This window comes from Pangasianodon hypophthalmus, chromosome 3 (assembly GCF_027358585.1).
Source record: "Pangasianodon hypophthalmus isolate fPanHyp1 chromosome 3, fPanHyp1.pri, whole genome shotgun sequence".
In the NCBI taxonomy this organism is placed as follows: Eukaryota; Metazoa; Chordata; class Actinopteri; order Siluriformes; family Pangasiidae; genus Pangasianodon; species Pangasianodon hypophthalmus.
This window is the reverse complement of record NC_069712.1, coordinates 23,487,417-23,513,287: the sequence shown is the minus strand read 5'-3', so window position 1 is coordinate 23,513,287 and position 25,871 is coordinate 23,487,417. Positions and strand designations below refer to the sequence as shown.

At 39.2% G+C, this 25,871-nt stretch overlaps 1 long non-coding RNA gene across 1 annotated transcript; it reads left to right on the top strand.

Moving 5' to 3' along the window:
- The first annotated feature begins 214 nt into the window (after nucleotides 1-214).
- Nucleotides 215-23,100, top strand: LOC128318062 (uncharacterized). Its single transcript, XR_008301534.1, has 3 exons — nucleotides 215-505; nucleotides 19,794-19,905; nucleotides 20,194-23,100. It is a non-coding gene; the product is annotated as an uncharacterized LOC128318062 (long non-coding RNA).
- Nucleotides 23,101-25,871: the final 2,771 nt, after the last annotated feature.

Below are 25,871 nucleotides of genomic sequence, written 5' to 3'. Positions count from 1 at the left end.
GAGCATTACAGAATTCTGAAGCTTCACATACACTTGTGTGTGAGAGTGTGTGTAATGGCCTACATCATTCTTATCAAGCTATTGATTAATATTAGATTTTAGCTCTCCCATCTAATATCATGGCCAAGCAGTGTTGGGGATTTCTATGTACAACACATGTGAAGTGAAATCTCAGATCCTTAATGATTATTCAGTGGTATGTAAAGCTGCTGCGCATAAGGCTAGGGAAGAGGGTTGCTAGATAATGTTTCCACCCCAGGTTTAACCTGTTCATAGACAGAGAAACAATTGGTGGAGGAACAGGCACTAATGAGAACCAGCTGCCCAGGCAGAGACCCAGAAGAGGCACACAGCCATCATTCCCAGCCTTGAACAGTGCTCACACACACACACACACACAGGTGTTGAGTCATGCAAACATCTCTTAGATCTGTGGGCTGAAGACGAAACGCTGCAATCAGGACTGGCACACGGAAATGAACTCCAGTGGAACCCCATAAGAGAGGTATGATTTACCATTGCAATTAAGTTTTATGTTTTCGCAAATGTTCCCTTTATTGTTTGAACTGGCTTTTGCAGCATGCAATCTTAAAAAGCCTTCATAAAAGAAGATGATACAATGAGATGACCAGAGGGTCTTTCTGGAACTAGTTCACAGAGAAAGAAAGGGGGAGGGGGGTGCTGAGAGGCAGATGAAGAGATAGTAAGAGTGAGAGAAAGAGAAGAGCACAAGGGACATTCTGAGTGAGACAGAGAGGAATGCAGAGAGAGAGAGAGAAAGGGGGGAGGGGGAGAGGGAGAGAGAGAGAGAGAGAGAGTGTAATTTGAGAAACTTGGCATGTCTGTGTCTCTAAAGATGGCTTTCTCTGCTCATCTCTCTGCACTGTAGAACAACAACATATACTGGCACACACAAATACACACACAATTTACCCTCCAGCTGCAAGCACCACTGCAGCCTAATTAAGAGTACAATTACACCAAGGCAATCAGTGGCTTACCCTATAGACATTTTCTATGCTTAGAGCAAAGCCATGCCCCAATGGACCAAGGCCTACTCATTCATTTATTGTATGGTAAGATGAAACTTGTGCTTTATGTCCCCATAGGAATGAAAAAAAAGCCTGGCTGCGTTTTAATAAATGCTATGCACAAAAGGGACTGTGATAATACTGCCAAAGCTGAATTCTGGACAGGATACAACATTCAATAGAAATGGAGGTAATATTAGAATCCATGTGTGAAATCATGCATGCAAAACATTGAAACAAAGAGGTCAGTCTATATCATATCAACACTTACATTACAGCATACAAAATATAACTTTTGTTCTAAATCAAGATCAAGACTGCTGTGAAAAACTACACCTTTGAGCTTCAATGTAAGTAAATTTGTCCAACAGGAATAAACTGATAATGGGCAATTGCCAATCTTTCAGTAAATGCTGTTTACACCTTTAAAATCGGAATGGCAGGAGATTTATGTCCAATGTGGCCTTGATAGAGGAGACAATAAATTAAACACAGGCAAAACAGAAGTTAAAAAAAAAAAATGCTGGCCCACACTGACTCTCCATCTGCCCACCTCTTGGCCCCAGTGCAGTGTGTGCATTCCTGCACTAAGTATCTCGTAGCCAGGCTTCACTGGGGATAACCAAGCAAAAGTAACTTTGGCCTACATTGCCTGCCTGGAACAGACACCAAACAACACCCCAACAGAAACAGTGTTCTAATTTTGAAAAGTTCCAATGCAAACAATTTGAAATGACCACATAATTAATATTGCAGTTCGGAAAGTAAGGACCCTCCATCAAAATATTTGGAATGATTTGCCTAATCCCCCTTATACATGGTCTCAAGTCTATAACATCTGGCCACCCGGTTGGGTGTCATGTGCAAGGTGCCAATGTTGCTTTGGAGATGTGGAGCTCTAATGGAATCCACTGACAGCAAAAGGTTCTGCCAAACCTCTGGGACATACATGAGTTCTCAAAATAAGCACGACAGCTAATGCTTCTCCCTGTGCAATCAGAGTTCCCATGACATGTGCCAAAAGCCTATTTTCATGCCACGTTCTTACCAACAGAATGAAAAATGATACCTGGAATATGTACATAAACAATCAGAATCATATTGGTGGTTACAAAGAGATACCTTTTTATCCATTGATGTTGAACATGTATATTCATGAACATTCTTCCTCACTTCTTTTTTTTTAACATGCTTTTACATGCACATTGATTTCTAACAGAACTGGTTCCATGTCACCTGCACATCTCAGTTTTTAGCTAGGTAATGTCCAAAAGTCTTTTAAGGCTGAGTTATTGTAGAGAAAAAAAATCACCCATGTTTGAGCTAATAACACTTGTTCTCACTGATGATGCTTCATCAGAGTGTAAATCACAGAGATGGTAGAGAGAGGTCTGAGCTGTGCTCACAGGGAGGCATCCGATTATGTTCATTAAGACATGATGGAGGAGGAGGATGTGCTCAGTGAACAATACCCCCTCTCAGGACTACATGTATATAAGATTGGACAAAAAGGTGGAGGAGGAGAAAGAAAAGGAAGAGGAGGATGAGGAGGAGGGGGATGGCAGGCGTCCCTTATGTCAGAATTTAATGCCGAATATGAAAGGTGTGTCTCCACTCATGGGTCATTTTTCTTTGGCATCTCTCTGAATGCCTCATTGGAGGGAGCGAGGATTTTCATCTCCCACCATCACACAGACCTCAGCACATGGCCCTTTCACAGCTGACCCATAACTCAGTTCAGCATCACGTTAATGGCCTTGACTTGTCCGTCGTAATGGAACTGTGTGGGTCTAAATGATAGCAAACCAAAGAGTTACGGTGTATACGTTGTATTCTATTAAGCCTTTATTTAGAAAGCACATGTGTAAATCATGTTCTACACTACATATTGTGAATCACACATTAATTTATAATTCAAAATTAGTTTTAAAGATCAGCACTTGATTGCTCTTAAAAGACACAAATTGGCTCACACACTGTCAGTTTGTGTGATGCTGAGAGTCAGCATTCCATGTGTTTCCTGTGATCCTAAATAGCAAGACTCCATCGTAATTAGATCAATTGCACACCTATTTATCTTAAGGGTCAAGCCTTTGTTTAGATCCACTCTCCTGCATCAGTGCTAATTGAGGTGTCAAGTGGTGTTGAGTGTAACGCACTGCATCAACTCAAACGGACTGTGCGTGTATCCAATACCCCGCCAATCAATTTTTCATTATCGTGCTCAGCAAACCTCTCAGAATGATCAGCACAGATGGAAAGAGCAGCACTAATGAGACATATACTTTATTGTATATGATGGTGTATATGGTATATTGTGGCTGAAAAATCACAGACAATGGGAACAAATCCTATTTGATACAATGTACTGGAGACGTAAGAACATAAAGCATGGCTAGTGTTATGTCTGGAATGCAAGTGCACCACACACATAGGCTGTTGGAGTGAATCTGTTTATCAGTGGAGGGGTTAGGTTATTCCTCATAAATTTTCTGACCAAACTATGTTCTCTTTATGCTCTTAAAGTTACATGAAATAAAGATCACTGTTTTTACTAGCCACAGCATGACAGAAGCTGTCTTCATGTGAAATTGATCCTCTAGGCCGATGGCGTAGCCATGTAATGGACTTCACCATGTGGTTTTAAGGGTTACCCCTAGTTAGGAAAAGCAGCATGTAATGGTATAGTCCACCAAAGTCAGTGAAACAAAGCTAACATAAAAGAACAGACATAGTACATTAAGTATTCAAGGAAAATGTCTTTGGTTTTAGTAGGCCATTAATGACTGTTTCAGCAATGAACGAAGGAGGGACTTAGGGATTTTGTCCAGGACTTCTTTGATGGAGCAGTATAAATACAGAAAACAGTTGATCTGAAATATATAATATTGACCTGATGAAAAGTACTTTTCCTTTCCGATTCCTCAGAGATTCACCTCACACAACGTTAGAGTACATCTGTGTTCATAATCACAGAATTACATGTGAGAGAGAGAGAGAGAGAGAGAGAGAGAGTGAGACGTACAGTAATTATGTATTTCTTTTTAATCTCTGAAGTCTCTTCAGGGGTGTGACACAGCAACCTTTCATATGGAGAACGGTTTCATTCAAATATTATGAAAGTAAGAAAAAATCCCTCGCTCTCTATAATACATTTAATGAGCATGAATGGGAAAGAGTTATGGCGGGATCTCTGGGCCTGTAAAAATATGAATATTAATATTTGCTATGACTTGTTAGGGAGACAATAAAGCCCCAAGGGGAATGCTGTCTCCTTGGCAGTCCCCATTTGTGTAGAGAACAAAGGCAGTCACTTTGTGCTCCTCCCTCTGTGGGAAGCAAAGGGTTCTTGGGAAGTTCCCCGAGGTGTCCCTCAATCTTGCAGATAGGAAATCGTCCAAAAAATCCTGTCCCCGTGGCGATTCCCATACGCTCCCTTGAGGCACAAATACTATTATCAAGTCTGCACTCAGCACTAGTCAGCCAGACCACACCAAAACAAACAGGGAAAAGAGAAGTAAGCAGTCGTTTCTAATATTATTCAATGTCTAAACTAGAGAACAGTGAGTCACCTTTATTGATAGAGAAATTGATTCTGTTGTTACACTGTAAAGGAGAAGTGTATAAAAAGGGTTAATACAGGGTTAAATACCAAATCCATTTTTTAAGGAACAGGATAAAATCCTTTGCTGCTTTTTCAGCTTTTACAGCCAACCATAAAGTAGAATTTAATGTACACTCAAATAGCTTGAGATTACAGTACTTGCATGCGAATGAGGATGAACTGATGGGGAGCTGTACATCACATCAGCTGACAGGAAAGGCAGACTGGGCTACTAATCACTAGATCACACACAGTTCCTAAAAGCCTGTAGGAGATATCGGGGTGACCCGTCTAAAATCTCCAGAACCCAGCTGGCTGGCTACAGCACCCCAGTTGGGAGATATTCTTTTTACTGAATAAAAACACAAGAGCTGGGTGGCTCCAAAAACTGCTCCTATGATCCAGGCCTCGATTTCAAATGTCCAGCATTACTACTTTGATCCTGCTGCCAGCCTGAGATCTGAGCACATGCCTGCAGGTGCACCACTGAGATCTAGGATAAGAGGAGAGAAAGGAGAGGCTCTGTGTGTGTGTATGTTAGGTAAGTTGAGCTCCACAGATTCAAAAAAAAAAAAAAAATTCACCCTGGCCAAATAGCAGAGCTGAGGAACTCAGGCACACCACCCCTTCCTTTGGTGCAATCAGAATCCTTTAAAAGCAACACATCATATATTTGCAGGGTAGAAGTAGATGCCTCACCTGGAGATATGCAGTGAGACGCTGAGGTATGCCACTGTGCAGAAGCCAGGAGTTAAATATTAATCGCAGGTGATTCATCGCCTGCAGCACCGCTCCAGCTGTTGGCCGTTGAGGTAGAAGAGAGCTTGGTCCACTTCCAGGCCTGGGAGCCACAACCTGGCATGGGCAGCAAATGCCACACATGAGGGAGACAGCCAGAGCCAGCAGACTGTGATGTCCATGCTGAGGAGGCAATGATGCACAGCGCACTGCTCCACATGTAAAAGGGGTTAAAGGGTAGAATCTGACATGGCACCCAGTCTATAATGAGCAACTGTCTGGGCTACAGTGCTTTCATAATACTCAAACATCTGGAACTTTCCATCATAAACATATTCTCTCTTAGTGTTCAAAGAGTAAAACAACTTAATAGCATCTTCAAGCAAGACTCAAAGCAGCCCAATTTCAAATCTTCAATGCCATATAACTGAATTTCTTCAACAAATTGCATTTATTTATAATAATTATAATATTTGCTGATTTAAACACTTAGCAATGTTACAGTCTTCATTTTATAAGTTAATTTGGATTTATTTTTAGTCTTAATATTTTCTCTACAATAGATAATCATTTTAGTCACTTTTAAGTCACTTGGGAGTTATTTTAGGTGTGGTTACGAAAAGACTACAGCAACTTCAGCCAACTACAGCTGGACTAATGAAATGTAAAATGTTCCTGTTCCCACCCTGAAGTTGATTATTTTCCAATTTCCTTACATCTCATCAGTTTGCCAACAATTAAATTTTTTTAAATTAATGAATGGCATTTCATACATTTTACCATTTATAGCTCCACTTAAAGTTGTGGAACATCCATGAAACAAGTTAGTTCTTGTTATCGCTTATGTTATAGCAGTTATAAACAGACTTTCCCTTAGCAGCCCCTTAGCAACCAGGTTCGAGAATTCTATAGTGCTCTGGTGTAGTGATAATTATCTAATGATGTGCTGCACCAAAATCCCAAAATGTGCATGCTAATGACTGGTTTCTATAATTTCCTAAATTCATATGCAATGTGATTGTATTTATTGTTTCATTTTTTCATGAAAACTGTAGTTGATTACCTTTTTTTTCTGTTATTGTCAATAAAATGAACACTGCATTACGGCATCCCTCTAGCCTCTTCCAGTGTCTGTCAGTCAAAAGCAGGTCTAGATTTAAAGCAGAGGAGGCAGGCAGATGCTGAGACCACAGCTGCTCATCTGGCCTGGACTCAAGACTTAATGTAGACTTAATGCAGACTGATCCTTCTACTTGAAGGAAACCATGCAGATCAAGCACATGGTGGGACAGGAATACTGCAGAACAGTATGGTGGACTACTGACATTCAGGTATCAAACCCACGATGAGCCAATTTATTGATAAAATCTAGTAATAGAAATTATAGCTAAAGGCAACAATGCTTCTCTGAAAAGACTGGGTTATGAAGATTTTTGCCAAAGATTAATAATTCTGTACCTTTTTTAATGGACATTAGCTTTACATGATAATAAGAGCTGAAGTAGTTAATTAGGATACATACTAGTGATGGCTACAACAGTGATTTGGCTGCAAAACTAAACATGAATCAGACTTCCTACTACAACACTTGATCAAATTCCAACAGGCCTGAGGCGCAAAGATTACACAGCCATTGAATATCCTGTGCTATTTTTTTCTGACTCAGAAACATTCAGAATACTCAGGAAAATGAGCCTACTCCTCCCAAACTGCATCTTATGGGGCCCTACTACATTCAGCACTGCACAGTCTGCACAGGACAAGACAGCTTTGGTGGCCAAGAACAGCCAAGAAGAATGGCAAAATCATACACAAAAGCTAGAGCAAGTCACAAAAGAAAAGCAAGTCCAACACTCTGTGTACCCTCTAACTCAATCTTATCCTCTACCTGGCTGGGAATGAAATAGAAAGAAAGATGGAAACAGAAAGAGAGAGAAAATGTAATACAGCATCTCACATTATCTGAAAAAAGGGCCTGGTCATGAATAATTGAGCAGATCGCTTTCATCTGGGCCCAGAGTGAGAGTGCTCTCCTCGGCTTGTTCCTCTCCTCACAGTCTGCAGGCTAATTCACTAGGGAGAGTAATTTATGGACAATTGAAGCTGCAGAAACATCTCTCCGAAGGCAACTGGGGGATCCATAGCAACAATCCTTCTGGGACATATTAATCCCCTGTTTTATGTAGTGCTAAGTGTACAATAGTAATCAGCACCAGAGCACAGGCTGCTGATCATTAAGGAAAAAGCTATATAAAGAATTCATAATGGGAATAGCCTGTGGCGAGCTGTGTGTGTGTGTGTGTGTGTGTGTGTGTGACAGAGAGAGGGAGAGGAACCAAATTAAATCACCCATCAAATTGCACCAAGGAATTTTAATTTACAGGTTAATGCTGGATTGTGTAACTAATCACAGCTAACATTTTCAATGAACCAATGAAAAAACGTGCCATTTTTACCAGCTTGCTCTACAAAGCTGCACGTTCTCATTAGTGAAACCACTAATTTTTTTTCCCAGCCTGCCCTTTTAGAAGGTCATCAAATGTTCGGCATACGTGATATCTTTGGTATCTTAAAATCTTACTATCTGGCACACCGGAAAATGTCCAACGTTACTGCTTTTTTTCTCAGGGAGAAAGATGTAAGTAATGTAAATAATAAATTATTATAATCTACACATCACACAATTATGAATGTACATAATAAATTATCATAATCTAAAAATACCCAAACTTGCTTTGATAAACTATTTTAATGCTCCATCAGGAATGGTTTACTGGATATTTTCTAAAATAAAAATGCTAACATGTGTAATATTTAGAGCATATGATTTAAAAACAAAAACAACCTAATAAACATATGGCATTATCTCCATGTAAGCCACAACATATGCTTTAGGCACAATTTTGTGTCCTTGTATCGCCACATCCCTAAATCACTGCACCTGCAATTAGCTTCTTTACCCATAACACCAACTCCCTAGCCAAGATTTCTGGAATTTTTGCAATGTGGCTGGAAAAAAAAATTGGGGGAACGCTGAAGTAATCACTCTGAACACAAAACAATACACCCTTCAGCAGCTCTGCAATAACTTTAGTCAAGCATTTCCAATTATGATTATATTTTCAGGCTTCCCTCGGCCCTGGGACCTCTTTATCACTGCAGCAGGCTGAGAATTACTTTACTGCAGCTCCACCTCGTTAGGCTGAGTGCTCCTAATGAAGCAGCCCTGTGATCAGACAGAAATCATGCTGGAGGAAGCCTGCATCATTAGGCCGGCCTTTAATTACTGTGATATATGGCCAGCTGCTGCCGCACTACCTTCCTCTCTCTTGTCAGATCTCAGAAGAGAACATAACAGCAGAGCACCTTTGCAGAAAGCAGAACAATCACAGATGTTGGACGGATCCCTTTAAGAAAGATCCATGCATTGACTCATGAAAGCTCTATGATTTGTTAAAGATGAAATACTTATTAAAATTGAAAAGCACGCTATAGATATTCACCAACTGTGTTAATTGGTTTTGCTTTGAGAGGCCATCATTTTCTTTCAGGACCATTAACCATAATACTCGTAAGTTGAAGATTAGTTCTCACTGAGTAAGTTTGCTGTGTTGTCATTAAATTCAATTTAACAGGGCACCATCTTTTGCTAATTACAGCAGATTTCTTTTTTTTTTTTTAATATCCATTTTAGGTTTATATGGCAGTCATATATGGCCAAAAAAAAAAAAACCTTTGGCTTTTTCAGTTCATAGACCTGAGCACTCCTGCACTTTGATATGCAAAAAAAAAAAAAAAAAAAACATTTGCAAGCTGGCAAGTATAGCTCATTATTAAATCACAGATATGGGATGTGAGATTGAGAACTGCTCTTACTTAATGACATCTAAAAGGCTTCTGTGGAAAAATACCTGCATTTTAGAGCAAAGTTCCAGAGCAGAGTAGCAACACACTGAAAACCTGAATTAAATATGAAATACTGAATGAGATAGGGTGGTTTTCTACATTTAATTGCTTTAAAGTAATGGCCAGTGGGATCTGAAGTTTGCCACTCCTGACCCTACATTACCAGGAAGGTAAGAGAGAGCCACTTTCAGGGTAGCGTACCTGAATGGATTCATGCGTTCATGACTTTTAAATTTGTGAAGAGGACTTTTAGGCTGGTGCTAATTGAAACCAAGAATCTGTACCTTTTAAACTGAATTTGAATTATAGAGAAAAAGGTTTACAATCTTTACCTTGTGTCTATGGACAATCTATTATATTCAGTATCATGTCAAAATAGTGTCCAGTTTTGTACATTTGATAGTAATGGACAAACAGAAGAAAAATCTAACCTGGTTACACATCACAAATCATACTGCAATTCCCACTTCAATTTTTCAATAATGTCTGCAACGTTCTGTTAATGCAACCCTTGTTCTTCCATCTCTAGATTTACATAGTTACAGATGCTGATTTAGTGATTATCTAAGTCCCAGATGGTAGTCTTTCTGGTCATAGGAGGGTTCCCTTCACAGGGAATTCTTTTTTTTTACAGTGAAGAAAGATAGCGTCAAAGTCCGGAGTGTCATGTTCCTCTACTGTAATTTTAGCCCTAGCCTTAAGGTAAAGTCCACAAAAAAAAAAGAAAAGAAAAGAAAAAACCCATAACCCTCCCTAGTTTCAAAGACATAGCCATCCAAATAAAAGTAACTGTATCAGAAGGGTCTCTAGTGGCCTGGTAACATAATGGCACTTGAGTGGAGCTGAAGACAGGAGCAGGGCAGGGCAGGTTCGTCAACCTCTGAGTACAAGACAGAGGGAATCATATACACTACCAGCGATGAGGCTCTTGAGTTACAGCTCATGTTCTTCAAAGGTAGGCTAGAAAACATTACTGAAGTGTACAGTGAAATTAGATAATTATAGTTTCAGTCACTTTAACTGTATATAATAATATACAGCATTAATGTAATGAGTTATGACTTGAAATGTGTAAAATACAGTCAGGAGATCATTGCATCAAACAAACACGCACACAAGCATGCGCACACACACACACATGCATGCTCACACACACATACACACACAAACTAAAACATAAAAGAAAGGGCACTGATTTAACAATGGATACACCACACTGTGCCTTGGTGTTTGGCCAGATCTTTTGTCCCTGTGCACACTCAGCTACGTCAATCATTAGCAAGTCACACGGGGAGAGTCACAAACCTCCTTCTACTATAAGATATTATATATCTTTTATTATACATTCATTTAAATTTTTGCTTTTAACAGTTAAAACTACTAATCAATAATTTGGAAAACCATTGCAGTTACTAAAGTATGCATGTTTACTACACTGAGGTCGCTATAGAGAAGCCAATAGCAGTCTGTTTGTTTTATTTTTTCTTTGAAACATATGCCTTCCATACTCTGACATAATTTGTAGTTTTATCTCTATGCAGACCCAACATCGAAGCCCAGAGCAGGTTTTGGCAGAGCTCTTTCCCAGGCTTTGATGCCTCTGATCAGCCACGTGACATGGACCGGCGGTGCTCATTTGCATGTCGATGGCGGCCAGATTAGGGACATTCCACTGCACACAAAAAGCCAGCCACTGTGGCGTACACAGGGAAATAAAAAACCCTCAGCCAATTTCATTCTCGCACCCTCAACCTCCCCCAGTCAATGCACTCCCCATCCCTATTGACAAGGAAGGTTTGGAACAATACCAAAACACAAATGTAGGATCAATCCTGCTGTTTGCTCCCTCTCCCCCTACAGGAACAAAGGCTGGAAAGAAAGGCCCTAAACCCTGGCAGTAAGAAAAGCTCCAGACTTGCAGGGTGATGTAGGGAGGGCAGAGTGAGGAGAGGATGGGAGGTTGGCTGCCGTGTGATAGGGAAAATGAGCTTGACAGGCAGCTGGAAAGAGTAAGCTCATTTAGAAAATCGACATCCCCGACTGAGATAAAACCAATGATGATTTGTACTGTATCTTCAGGGGATAAAAGCACTTCTATTGGATGTCATACGGCCCAGCATGAAAGAGATCAGTGAGAGTGGGTGAATCGAAGAGAGGCTACATTTCCCTTTGAGGGAGAGGGGCTCAAATTCTCATAAAAAGTGAAAAGAGTTAAATGGTGGTGCTGATTAGGACTGCCTCTTGAACTCTCTACATGTGTATACAACTGCATTGTGGAGATGCGCATCTGGGTTCACTCACAGAGTTTAATACTTTTATACCTGATGTAATACAAAATACATATGGACATTTAATCTTACCGGACTTCTAACAAGCTACAAAAGTGAAACACAACTGTCATTTCTTATTAGAATCTATCAATTTTTACGTTTATATAACAGTTATATATCATGAGGAAACACGGCAGATAGTCGTCTCTGATATGCCGTTCATCAACGTGACAGTTCTAACAGCACATTACACAAAGGCAGCAAATACTGCTGTGCTACACTCTTCCCTATGATATTCTGCTTTACAATCAGGCATCTTGTGCAGACACCCTAAACACTGCTGTCATGTGTGTATGCACCTCACCTACATGGACCAATGTTTAATTTAGACCCGTCTCATTTGATGAGCGGAGGCCAGCAGAGAATTGCATGTAGCCACGGTGTTGCAGCAGAATATATCTAATTCTTATATTTTGGATCATTTGTAAAAGTATTTCTATCCATTCACCACCATCTGAAGGAATACAAAATATATTAAGGAGATATGAACTGTAAACTAGCTAGCACACTTGGTTAATTCAGTGTGAGGACACTGAATTGTTTCAACTAATATGTCACAAAATGACAAGAAATCACAATTATAATTGCATAACAATTATAATTTCTTATTATATTAGAGTTATTTGGTTTAGCAACCCTACCCAGTCCCCATCTCGCTCCCCTCATCCCCTCCTTGGCTCTCACCTTGACCAGGGCAGTGTGCTCTGATAAATGACACCAAACATGTGAAAGAGAAATATGATGGTGAGGCGGTGGCCTAATCATCAGCCTCAGACGAAGGCCCTCGGCGACTCAGCAGAATGAGAAACATGCTCGTCTTTACTGCCACTGATGTTTATTGATTGCTAGGTTCATAGAGTCTTAATGCTGTGCTTTCATGTCTTGGTTTTGTTGCATGGGTGCTGAACACGGTATTGCAAATTGATCCGTCTCCCTGATGCCTTTTGTTCAAAGGAAAGTGAACTACCATCATGTTAGTTGTCTCTTAATAAAGTTGTCTCCCTTTGCGTCTCTCTCTCTCTCTCTCTCTCTCAACGCCTGTATCAGGGATGGGACAAAAAAACATGATTAAAGACTAGTGAGCGAGTTGATTAATTTCCTACATGCTTCAAAGGCTCAGCTGATGAACTGGCCGTTTGATGATCCATGAAACAAAGGGACACTTTTGATGATGTGACCTACAGCCAGGGCTCCTGGTCCGACAGTTGGTGAAGATCCTGATAGAACAAAAACATTCATGTGCTCAGCAAACTTCTCATTAAATCTAACTGCAGCAGAAATGGCACTTAAAAAAGTTACAAGCGCTGGAGAAATCATTTATTTATATATACCGCAAAGTCTCTGCACAGTGATTAGAAATGAGTAGCACACCTGAAACTGAAAGCCCTCCTGCATGACTACAGTGAGGAAATGTTTTGGCTCAGTGCTACTCTCGATCTCAATCCTCCCAAGGAAATCAACGAGGCGGCCATAATTAGACTCAGAACGCTCTCTTACCAGAGTGGAATTACTGTAATTAAGATGGGACACCCGGACGCCCCAAGTCTCAACTCTTTTGTGGTGGTGTGAAGGCGGCTGAAGTATGGGGGCTGGCGAGGGAGAGATGCTGGTGTAATCATCCAGATTTTTCGCGCTGAACAATGACACGTCATGCTAATTGCTAGCAGAGGGATCTTTAATAAATATTTCACTCAGCGCAGCATCATTACCACCTAATGGTGTTATTAATCTCTGCCAGTGATTTCTGTTCAGAAGGAAATGCCCTTTTGTGAGGAAACTAACGTTCCCTGAAAACGGAGAAGCTGAAGATGGCAGGGCACAAAGTTACTTATCCATAAAATTACATTTAGTTGTTAACACTGTCTCCCATGTAGGCTGTACTTTCACAGTGAATTATCCTATCTGAGTGAAAAACCATGTAGTGTCTCTAATTAATGTCCCTATTAAAAATGGACCTTGATGTAATCTTTAAAAACATTATGCAAGATTTTTTACTTGTTGACCTCCAGTTTTTCTTACAGTTAGAGTGCAAATGACAAATACTCATAAACACACTCCACTGGTGCCATGTATACTGTGTCTTATACTGCTTTGTAAAATTATCCTACAGGTAAAAGGACATTAAAATGGCATTAAAAAAAAAAAACAAGCTCAACATGAAAAGAAAGGCAGGATTTGTTCAGCAGACATCATCTCCCCTGCATCCCAGAATCGTCTGGTGTTGCTGCTTCTATGATCCTCTATGATTGTTCAAGCACATTTGCACACATTTTAGTCATATTTGCACAGGGCTCACTGCTGTTCTACCAATCTAGAATCCTACAGCATGGAAAACAGTGCAGCATTAGAGATGCAGAATGTCAATGAGTAGAATCCAGTGGGTCCCAGCATGTTTCATATTTGTTCAGCAACCATGAAATGCTATTGGTGTTCTAATCAAATAGCACAAATATATGTGGTTCTAGAAAAAAGTTTTAAAGGTGTCTCAGAACATTAATCATACCTTGAGTTACAATGTTTTGTACATTACAAAGGTGAACAGAAACAATCAGTAGGTCTACAATCTCAGTTAATAATTACAGTTGAAAAAAGTTTACACCTTGGCTAAAGATATTCAATCTCAGTTTTGCACAGCTCCAAATATTTCATGTTAAGATCAAATTCTTTTGGCAAGACAATTAGGGCATCAACTTTTAAATTTTAAAACAACTGATTAGAGACAGATTTATTTCAGCTTTAATTCACTATATCAGAATTCTAGTGGGTCAAAAGTTTACATACACTAAATTGACTGTCAGTCTATACAGTCTGGAAGATTTCAGAAATTGATACAATGACTATGTTTAAAAGCTTCTAGTTGGCTAATTGTCATAATTAGGAATTAATGGAAGTGAACCTGTGGTTGTTAAAGGGCCTACCTTTAGAGACAGTGCCTCAGCCAAGACCTCAGAAGTCCAGTTCCTCCTGAGGAGCAATTTCCAAACAACTGAAGGTACCATGAGCATCTGTACAAACAATTATATGCTAAACTTAAAATCCTGGAACTACACAGGCACTGCATCCTTCAGGAAAGAGGCACAAATTAACTTCCAAGCATGAATGAACTTTGGTCCAAAAGGTTCAGCTGAACCCCAAACAACAACAAAGGAACCGTTTACTAAGTTGGAGGCATCAGGTACCAAAGTATGTACATCCACTATGAAGAAAGCCTTACATCAACATGGTCTGAAAGGCTGTTGTTCAAGGAAGAAGCCCCTACTCCAAAACTAGCATAGGGGTCAGACTGAGGTTTGCAGGGGATCACCAGCCTTTTGGAGGAGTATTCTCTGGTCAGGGGGCTGTGGTATCATCAGGATTCAAACATATAATCTCCAGATGATAGGGCAAATGCGTTACTGTTGTGCCACTTGGAAACCCAAGGGGGTGAGGCTTTTAATCGGAAGAACACCCTCCCAACTGTGAAGCATGTTGGTGGCAGCATCATGTAGTGGTGGTGTTTTGCTGGACAAGGGACTGGTGCACTTCAGAAAATAGATGCCATCATGAGTAAGAAGGATTATTTAAAAATACTGAATCAACACCTCAAGACATCAGCCACAAAGTTAAAACTTGGTCACAACTTGGTCTTCCAGCAGCACAATGATCCTAAGTTGTATCTACCTCCAAAGTTGTATCGAAATGGCTTAAAGACATCAGAGTGAAAGTGTTGGAGTAGCTATCACAAATCCTTGACCTGAATCACATGGAAAAATTACATTTACATTACAAGCAAAGCGAGACATCAAGCAGAGAACAATACAAGAAGTGCTACCATACAAGATTTTTAATTGTGCTAGAGGAGCAAAGTGCACAGTAGAGGTGTAAGAGCAGGTGTAACTGCAGATTTGTTTCTTTCTTTTTTTTTTTAGGTGGGGATAAGTTAGGGGTTAAGTGTTCACAGAATTTAGCCATTTAGCCAATTTAGCCATTTTATGACGATAGTGATGGATTCTGCTGTTCGGATTGAGGTTGGAAGTTCATTCCACCACTGAGGACCAGTCAATTTGAAGGTTCTGGAAAGGGACCTCATGCCTCGCTGAGTATCCACTACCAGGTGTTGGGCGTTAACTGATTGCAGGTTGCGGGAGGGAACATAAACCTCAAGGTGAGTGTTGAGGTAAGGGGGTGCTGTTCCAGGCAAGGTTTTGTACGTGAGCATCAAGGCCTTGAATTTGTTGCAGGCAGCTACAGGAAGCCAGTGGAGGGAGACGAAGAGGGGTGTGACGTGGGTCCTTTTGGGCTGGTTGAAAATACGGCGTGCTACTGCATTCTGAAACCGGGAGTAGTGCGTTGCAGTAGTCCAGTTAACAAGAGCCTGGACTAGTAGCTGTGAGATGATCAGTGAGATAGGGTCTGATTTTCTTGATGTTATACAGAATGAACCAACAGGACCATGCAGTTGTTGAAATGTGGTCTGCAAAGTTCAAGTGGTCATTGAAAGTCACCCCAAGGTTAAATTTAACTGAAACTAAAGCTTTAACTGAAACATTTGTGGCCAACAACTAACAAAGTGATTATAAACTTTTGACCTCAGCTGTACATTTTAAGCCTGTAATATGGAACATTATTGAAAAATAAAACATTATTGAAAAATAAAAAGAAACCTTCCAAATTTCGAGGCCCAAGCGCTGACTTGGCTGCATTTTAACTTTATAACATATAACATTGAAACTGATATAAAAACTGAAATTGAGTAGGAATTCGTACAAGCTAGTTTTAAGCAAGTATTGTTTATCTTCTCAATTGGAGCAGTACCATACATTTTGTTAAACTAAGCTTTTGAAATTTTGAAGCTAACCAAAACACAATGAAACAGCCATAAATGTGAAGGAAAATACATATTTTCATCATTTCATAACTTCCATTTAATATATAAAAAATAGCCCCTTGTGTAATATAACATGCTTAGACCAACATCATAAAATTTGTTCTATTCTCCATCGTTACTACTTAGACATCTAATCCTCATAGCACTGCCTGAAAACCCCAAGAAGCAGCAGCATAACCACACACACAAGCAGCACTCGACAGACCATTCTAGCCAAGCCAAGGTGGAGCATTTCTCTGAAAACGAAGTTGTGTACTCCCAATTACCTGTCAGGGGTGACAGATAGTCTCAATAATATATTCACATTACGGCTGTGGATCAATTTTTAATCAAGCCCAGAACTATAGAGGAAGTGAGCTAAAATGACCCGCGAGGAGCTGCCTTAATTCTCCACCAATCAAATTACTGCCTCTAACAATAAGACATAATCATGCCCGCCAGTGGAGCCTGGGCTAATGGTTGGAGCCAAAAAAAAAACAGATCAAAGGTCACAGGAAAGTCGACCTCATGAAGGCATTAAGGTCCAATGATGAAGTGATTTGTTATTGCATCCAAAGTTCTTTTTGGAAGCTGTGTTCATGAGACAGTGTACCATTAAGGCTGCTATATACTTTTTATCAGTGTGGGGGTAATTCGCAATGAAAGCCTTCCTATTTGTAATAACCTGGCACAACTATAACTAACACATTTAGAGGATAAGCACTTCCTCAGTGTCTAGGGCAAAAAACATTCATAAAATGTGAATATGTGTAAAGGTAATTGCACACAACAAAAATAAAATTACCAATAAAGCCGCCCCTGCCCTGTGTTAAACCCACCAGCCTTGGAGGTCTTTGCTATTTAACGGATTTCACATAACTACACAACCTCAATGACTGCTTTCCCCAGTGTGAGCTCATATTACACCAAGCAGGGTGCTGGTTTATCGCAAACAAACTCATTTAGGGACCAGAGAGCAAACTCAGGAAAAGAAATGGGGATTTGCATTAGAGGCACATTAGCGCCAGCAATGCGTTTAATTTGAAACACAACACATAATGTTTCCAGGCTATATACCTAGGTCTGTGTAAGGCAGGTTTGAAGACTGAATTCCATTGAATGTGCCTAAAGCAAATAGTCCCTCAAAAGGTTTTGATACAATCAGTCCCCTTTACCTGATGGTGAACCTGACATTCTGGCATTTCATGGGCTGGGTCCCTTGTGGCTCTCCTTATCAGACCTCCAAACAAGACCTGAATGACCTGCCTTTCAACGGAAGAAACTGATAACTTGCTTTAGGCAAAACAGCAGACGGCCCTATAGACCTGGCCCTTGAAATCATTTCAAAGGTTCACTGGGGTATAATGGCATTAAAATGAAGCAGGATCCTTAGATTTGGTTATTCTCAAATTGCTGAAGCGACCTCGCACTACAAGCCCTTAAACTAATGTCGTTAGTGCATGAGCAGGGAGATTACATGTGATTAGGCCCAGTGGCTCTTGGATATGAGAGTGAATGGCTGTATTTGGTAATCTGAGAGAGAGACAGAGTGGGAGAGAGAGAGAGAGAGAGAGATGTTAGCACTGAGATATGAATGCAGAGTGTTTACATCATCTCTGTATGATAATGATAGATTCAGGGCATCATTAGACATTTCTATGCCAGTGCTCATCCTGGGTGACTTGTGAATTTCTTGTTTCTTGAGACAAGAACAGTAAGGGTACACCCAAAATAAAAAAAATATTTTAGCAGTTAAATATTACATATCATTACATACCATATACAATTCTCTCTGAAAGTATTGGAAGGACAACGCAAATTCTTTTGTTTTTGCTATACACTGAAAATATTTGGGTTTGAGATCAAAATAAGAATATGAATTGATAGATCAGAATTTCAGCTTTCATTTCCTAGGGACCTAAACATTGTGAACATGGCACCTTTGGTGGCAGACCACCCGATTTTTAGGTGAGCAAAAGTATTGGAACAGATAGTCTTAAAGTAAATTAAAGTAAATAACACTTAATATTTGGTTGCATATCCCTTGTTTGCAATAACTGCATCAAGCCGGCAACCCACTGACATCACCAAACTGTTGCATTCTTCTTTTGTGATGCTTTTCCAGGCTTGCACTGCAGCTTCTTAAGGTTGTTGTTTGTTTTGGGGGTTTTCTCTATTCAGTCTCCTCTTCAGGAGGTGAAATGCATGCTCAATATGGTTAAGGTCTAGTGACTGACTTAGCCAGTCAAAAACCTTCCACTTTTTTCCCCTGATGAAGTCTTTTGTTGTGTTGGCAGTGTGTTTTGGGTCATTGTCTGGCTGCATGATGAAGTTCCTCCCAATTTACATTATCAATAAAGATTAGTGAGCTCGTTCCAGAAGCAGCCATGCAAGCCCAAGCCATGACACTACCTCCACCATTTCTTTCTCATCACTTTGGCCTTTCCTTCACTTTGGTGTTTAGTCTTGGGTACAGAACTTTTGTGACTTATCTCTGTATATCTCGTATCTTCTTTGCAAATTCCAATCTGGCCTTCTGATTCTTACTGCTGAGGAGTGGTTTGTATCTTGTGGTATGGCCTCTATATCTCTGTTCTCAAAGTCATATGGTGGTTTGTGAAACCTTCACAATACCTTGTCACCAGAGGAGTCTGAATCAATGCTTGCATGATTTTTTTTTTTTCTTTCAAATTTAAGGATAAGTTCCAGGACTAGTAATCGTTCTGAAGAGACATTCCAGAGTTGGCAGTCCATTTTTTGGCAGTTTTTCATTACTCAAACATTAGGCTAATCGGCTTATCATTTGGAGCTGTTCACGTTTGTGGTCCTGCAATGCTACATGTGAACAACTGATGTCATGTCTGTCTCCTCATTTGTTTTAAAATGAAAACTGGAAAATGAACACTCAAATGAACATAAAAAGCCCTTCAATGGTCCTTCGAAGGAAGTCATAAATTTACTATAAAGCATTCTGCATAGAACTCATCCTGATATGGAAAATCCCTTATGCTTGTAGGGTGTGGTGGGGTGAGAGGATCTGAAAATTTTGTGGAGGCACCGAAATCTGGATTTTCTTTTTTTTTTTTTTGCAACATGCATAGACCTACGGGCAGTAAGCAGGTGTTCTGAGTTGTTTAACACATCTAGATATCAGGATATGAAAGCTGAAATTCGGATCTATCGTCTCATATTCATCTTTTGATCTCAAACCCAAATGTGTTCAGTATATATCAAAAGCAAAAGAATTGGCCTTGCCATTCCAATACTTTCAGAGGGGACTACAGGTGCACTTTGTAGGTGTATAATTACTAATTGTAGCTCATCTGCTCTTCTTTTAGTATGCACAATCTGTTTCTGCCCCAACCATCAGTGGAAAAGGCCATCACAGGTCCACCACTGACCACATTATTAGGGCAATGGACCTTTCAGCACATCAAGGACATTGACATGGTAGTGGCATATTAGTGTGTGTTACACTGTAATGTGTGTATCAGGTGCAGCAATATTTTAAACACTTAATGGCCATTTTATTAGACATACATACCTTCTTGGTCCAGCCTCTAGATTTACAGTTATAGACTATACTCTATTTTTTCCATTAAAATTTTCTGTTAATTGTTCTCTAGTACTTTATAAGTGTCAGTTTTTGAACACAGGATTGCTATTGTATGGATATTGTGTGTGACACTGCCACAGTCAATAATAATTTTTTATTAATTTTTCCTCTTTTTTCCCCAGAGATTAACTGCTTTAGTAGAATAAACCAACGCATCAATAAGGATGAGGAAGGAGAGAGTTGGAGTGTCATCTTGAACAAGAGCCAATGGTGTGGTGAACTGGTGTGTGTAGGAAGTCCTGCAATGACCAGCAGCATTCTACAGACTCAGTGGTTCACCCAAACACTGTTATCGCATTAATGTTAGCCTCTACCTGGGTAGGAAGTCACTGACTGTCTATTTAATTGACTACAATATTAAAAATAGATTACTATTTATAAGCATGGTCTTCATAGCTAGTAAGTGTGAAGAAAGAATAATCAAGTCATTAATACACAGAAAGTTACAGCAATTTGTACAGAAAAAGAATATTGAGTAGTCTGATACTGAAGAGTTGTGTACATACGAAACACAGTGTGCTTGGTTGCTCTCATTTGTGTGTGTGTGTGTGTGTATGTGTGTGTTAGCGCTTGGGAATCACAGCATGCTCGTCCAGATTAATTATGCCACAAGAAGCAGGCAAGCCACATGCCCATCCTCTGATGTGTTTTTCATGTTAACACTTCACACTGCCTCAGGTACATTACCCACTAGGAATCACACAAAGCCCATAGTCTTATTTTTCTATTAAATTTTTATACTTTTGTTTTTGCTCCCCCACCCATTTTTTCCATTTAGTTGGGTTGGGTTATTTTTTGGCTCTCTTCAAACCTAATGACTGAAAGGGAAAATGAATAAATTGTGCATATATGAAGATAAAGAAAAAACATAACCATGTATATACGGAGATGAATGCAATACAGGTGAGAATATTAAATTGGACAGATGCACTAGAATAGTGTCTGGTTAGAGAGTTTGGCTGTTTTTCAGTACTTCACTGGTGATGCCTGTGGCTGGTGGTGTGTTTGGTGCAGGCATTAGATGAAGTGACCTGGCTAGATGACCCTGTTATCAGCTCAGGTGTAATTAATGCCTGAGCAGGCAGCTCCAGGGGAAGCCTGAGGACAGTGGGCAGGACAGGGCTCCCCTGAGCCTGGCATGCATGGCCTTTACCTGGTCACAAACTACACAGCCTCAGGTGCCCACGATATAGCTGCACCTGTCACACTCATGCCTTCCACTCCTGACCTTGCAAACAACAATTCCCATTATCCTCAGCCCAAGACCTGATCATGAGTCACAAGACAAAAGAAACACATTTCACCATTCACAATTCCCAGATCACTGATTGATCACCTGGTAGATTGACTACCAGACTTTGCAAAGCCTCACTGCAGCATTGCACCTGTGATGATTCCAAGCTGGGCAAGCAGACACCTCATGATTAAACGAGAGAAAATAAAGATGCTAGCAAGACTCAAATAAAGCCTTTTACATGCAATGAGAGGACAAAACAATATTGACCACTTGTTCATTTCCCTTTTTGCCTGTATTAATGCACTTAACTAGCTGGCCATGCATTATTACATTACATTATCTACCACATTTTATCTTTAGGTTTCCAGATAACAAAAGCATGGAATGGGCAAGCACTATTGACCTTTTAGTTCCCCATTGGGCTAGCTAATAAATTTATGATTTGTCCACCCCAGACACTAATTAAAATATTTAAAAAGTGAATGAACATTAGTGCAGATGAGTCATCTTTGAGACGTCTATAACTGGCATAAACTAACTTTCATTTGTCTCCTGATTACTAGCACTTTCTCCAGCCAAGGTTGTTCATTGTGGCTCTCTGTCATTTATACTACTATTAGTACTTAATTCAGATCAATTAAATGTAGTCCTGTGGCACTTGTGCTGCACTTCTTAAAAGCTATAGTTGTACTGTATTCCATCTGACTTGGAAAAATTTTCTTCCAATCTGTCTGACTTGTAAATGATTAGTAATGCTAAGCCAGTCCCTCACTACTTCACTACTGTCTTGTCATGGCTAACACTGAATAACCACCTATCTAAAGAACCTAATGAAAACCCTTTATCTAGTAGCAACTGTTTAGCTAATGGAAACTGTTTCACATTTTGCCAATAACACAACGCTATGTGCCCTTTTTAGGTTTCATTCATGCTTAATAAAGTGTGACTTTTAGGGGAACTATAGCTTTAAGCAGTAATGTGACTCAATCTTCTGCTTTGCAAGCACTTTGCTACTTTTTTTCAAACATGGTTCTGTTCAGAGCAGCAGTACCAAGCATGTGGAGCAAACACGCATGCTTCAGCTTGTGCTCCACAACAGTTGCACTCTCTGCATGGTGCTGCTTTCTCAGCATCTCACACTGGCTGTATTGGGATGAGCAGCTCCACAATGAGCTTGGTGAACAGAGCAGATGTCTGAGAGCCACACAGGTGAGAAAGGGAGAGGACTGGCACCCAGCCGATACCCATTGCAACATAATGAAGGTCTTAAATACAGAGAAGCAGAACTAAACCACACTGATGGCATCACATACACAAACTAGGTAATGAGTGCAGAAGGGAATATATGTAACACCATCAGTACTGTGTCATGAGTTTTCATAAAAGTAGTATAAGCAGAAATATGAAATGTACTTTACATAATGGCCAAAAAAAAATATACATAATTCTATTCTGACAATGTACTTAAGACAATGTACTTGATAAAGCTGTCACTTTATCATTGAACAGCATCTTTTGGAAGTGTACAAACTTGTTCAGTTTTTAATGTCGTTAGTTTTTAATTTAACCTTCACTTGGAAGCTATATCACATGAAATGTAATAACACAACCTTGTCCACAAAAACATAAGTATCACTTGTCAACTTGAGCAAAATTGGCAAAAGCAGTTTTTATATCAGCTGACTGGGATAATGCAGACATATTCAAACATTTTCCCCATGAAGCCCACTTCCCACTTTTTTGAGAACTTGTGAACCTCATAAACTGCCCAAAAAATAAACATGCTAAGATACTGAACCATAAACATTTAACAAAGCCCAATACATATATAAATCATGCCTAATACATGTCTATAAATATATATAACACACACACTATATATATCAATGAGGTACATAGTTATATATATATATATATATATATATATATATATATATATATATATATATATAGATATATATAGATATATATATATATATATATATATATATATATAGATATATATATATATATATATATATATATATATATATATATATATATATACACAGTTGAGGTCAAAAGTTTACATCCCCCTTTCAGAATCTGCAAAATGTTTATTATTTTACCAAAATAAGAGGGATCATACAAAATGCATGTTATTGTTTATTTAGTGCTGACCTGAATAAGATATTTCACATAAAAGAGGTTTACATATAGTCCACAAGAGAAAATAATAGTTGAACTTATAAAAATGACCCCGTTCAAAAGTTTACATCCCCTTGATTCTTAATACTGTGTTGTTACCTGAATGATCCACAGCTGTGTTTTTTTGTTTACTGATAGTTGTTCAAGAGTCCCTTGTTTGTCCTGAACAGTTAAACTGCTCCCACAAATTCTTTGGTTTTCCAGCATTTTTTGTGTATTTGAACCCTTTCCAACAATGACTGTATGATTTTGAGATCCATCTTTTCACACTGAGGACAACTGAGGGACTCATATGCAACTATTACAGAAGGTTCAAACGCTCACAGATGCTCCAGAAGGAAAAACCATGCATTAAGAGCCGGGGGGTGAAAACTTTTTGAATTTGAAGATCAGGGTAAATTTATCTTATTTTGTCTTCTGGGAAACATGTAACTATCTTCTGTAGCCTCTGAAGGGCAGTACTAAATGAAAAAATATGATATTTAGGCAAAATAAGAAAAATGTACACATCTCCATTCTGTTCAAAAGTTTTCACCCCCCGGCTCGTAATGCATGTTTTTTTCCTTCTGGAGCATCAGTGTGCGTTTAAACCTTCTGTAATAGTTGCATATGAGTCCCTCAGTTGTCCTCAGTGTGAAAAGATGGATCTCAAAATCATACAGTCATTGTTGGAAAGGGTTCAAATACACAAAAAATGCTGGAAAACCAAAGAATTTGTGGGACCTGAAGGATTTTTCTGAAGAATAGCAGGCAGTTCAACTGTTCAGGACAAACAAGGGACTCTTGAACAACTATCAGTAAACAAAAAAACACAGCTGTGGATCATTCAGGTAACAACACAGTATTAAGAATCAAGGGGATGTAAACTTTTGAACGGGGTCATTTTTATAAGTTCAACTATTATTTTCTCTTGTGGACTATATGTAAACCTCTTTTATGTGAAATATCTTATTCAGGTCAGCACTAAATAAACAATAACATGCATTTTGTATGATCCCTCTTATTTTGGTAAAATAATAAACATTTTGCAGATTCTGAAAGGGGTATGTAAACTTTTGACCTCAACTGTATATATATATATATATATATATATATATATATATACATATATATATATATATATATATATATATATATATATATATATATATATATATATATACATATATATATATATATATATATATTAACTACATACTTATTTAATGACAACTAAGTCAAATTAAAGGCGTTGGCATAAAGCGAGTGTGTCGCATCAGTGTGCATTTCAAGCGGGAAAATTGAGGCCACCAGCCAAAACATTATTAATGGGAGATGGGGGAAGGGGGCAGGGCTTCCAGGTGGTGTCAGTTAATAGCTGAGTATGCAAATGTCAAAATATGCCAAATGAATACACCCTTTTGGTGTATTTTTGCTTTCTAGCATACTTCCATGTTAAAAATGCAGACGTCCTAAACATAGGGTTCTTCAATCTTTTCCACAAATGGCTGATGTGGCTGCAGGTTTCTTGGTAGCTGATTGGAGACTGAGATGAACTGATTAAACAAGTGAATTAGGTTTGGGTCCTTCTTGGTTGGAGTGAAAGCCTGCAGCCACACTGGCCCTTTCTGGATGAGATTGAAAGCCCCTGTCCCAACGCAAAAAAACGCATAAAGGTCGTCAGATCAGATTTTTGGTATTTTCCATCTCACCCCTCCCCTGCACCCCCACAAGTCAGTGTTTCCAAATACAAAAATAAATGATCACATAAAACAAACCATTAGCCTATAAGCCAAATGGAAAATAACTACACAAATTAACTTGATCTCCCTTTCCATGTTTTTTTTTTCTGATGTCAGATGAGGGATGATTTTGTTAACTGACTACTTAAAAACCTCCTACAACACACACAAACAAACAATGTCATATGCATCTGGCACCCCAAAGCTTGAGATATTGGCCCTCTATTGATTTCCATTTGATCTGAACATTGTAGAAATAAACACATTCTATACTTTTCTTATTTCCCGCATGAGTCAGGTCATGAAAAATGTGTATGTACATGTGTGTTCATATGACTTTACTATTCTCCCTGGCAGACAAGATTTTCACATTTCTATTTCACTATATGATCACTAAGGGAGCATTCTGCTTACATTTCAATAAACCCGATACACAAACCCACTCCCACACTGCACACTCACAGAAAAACACTGATATTAACTCAGGGAGGTATACAAAAATAGATGATAAAAGGGAGGGGGTATTCTGACATTTCTGTTCTGCATAAACAGAGAGCTCTACAGGTAAGATGGAGAATATCTGCAGGGATAAAATATTCATACAGTCCAACACAACATCGAAATGTGCTATAAAGGCATATAAACTTTTAGAGCC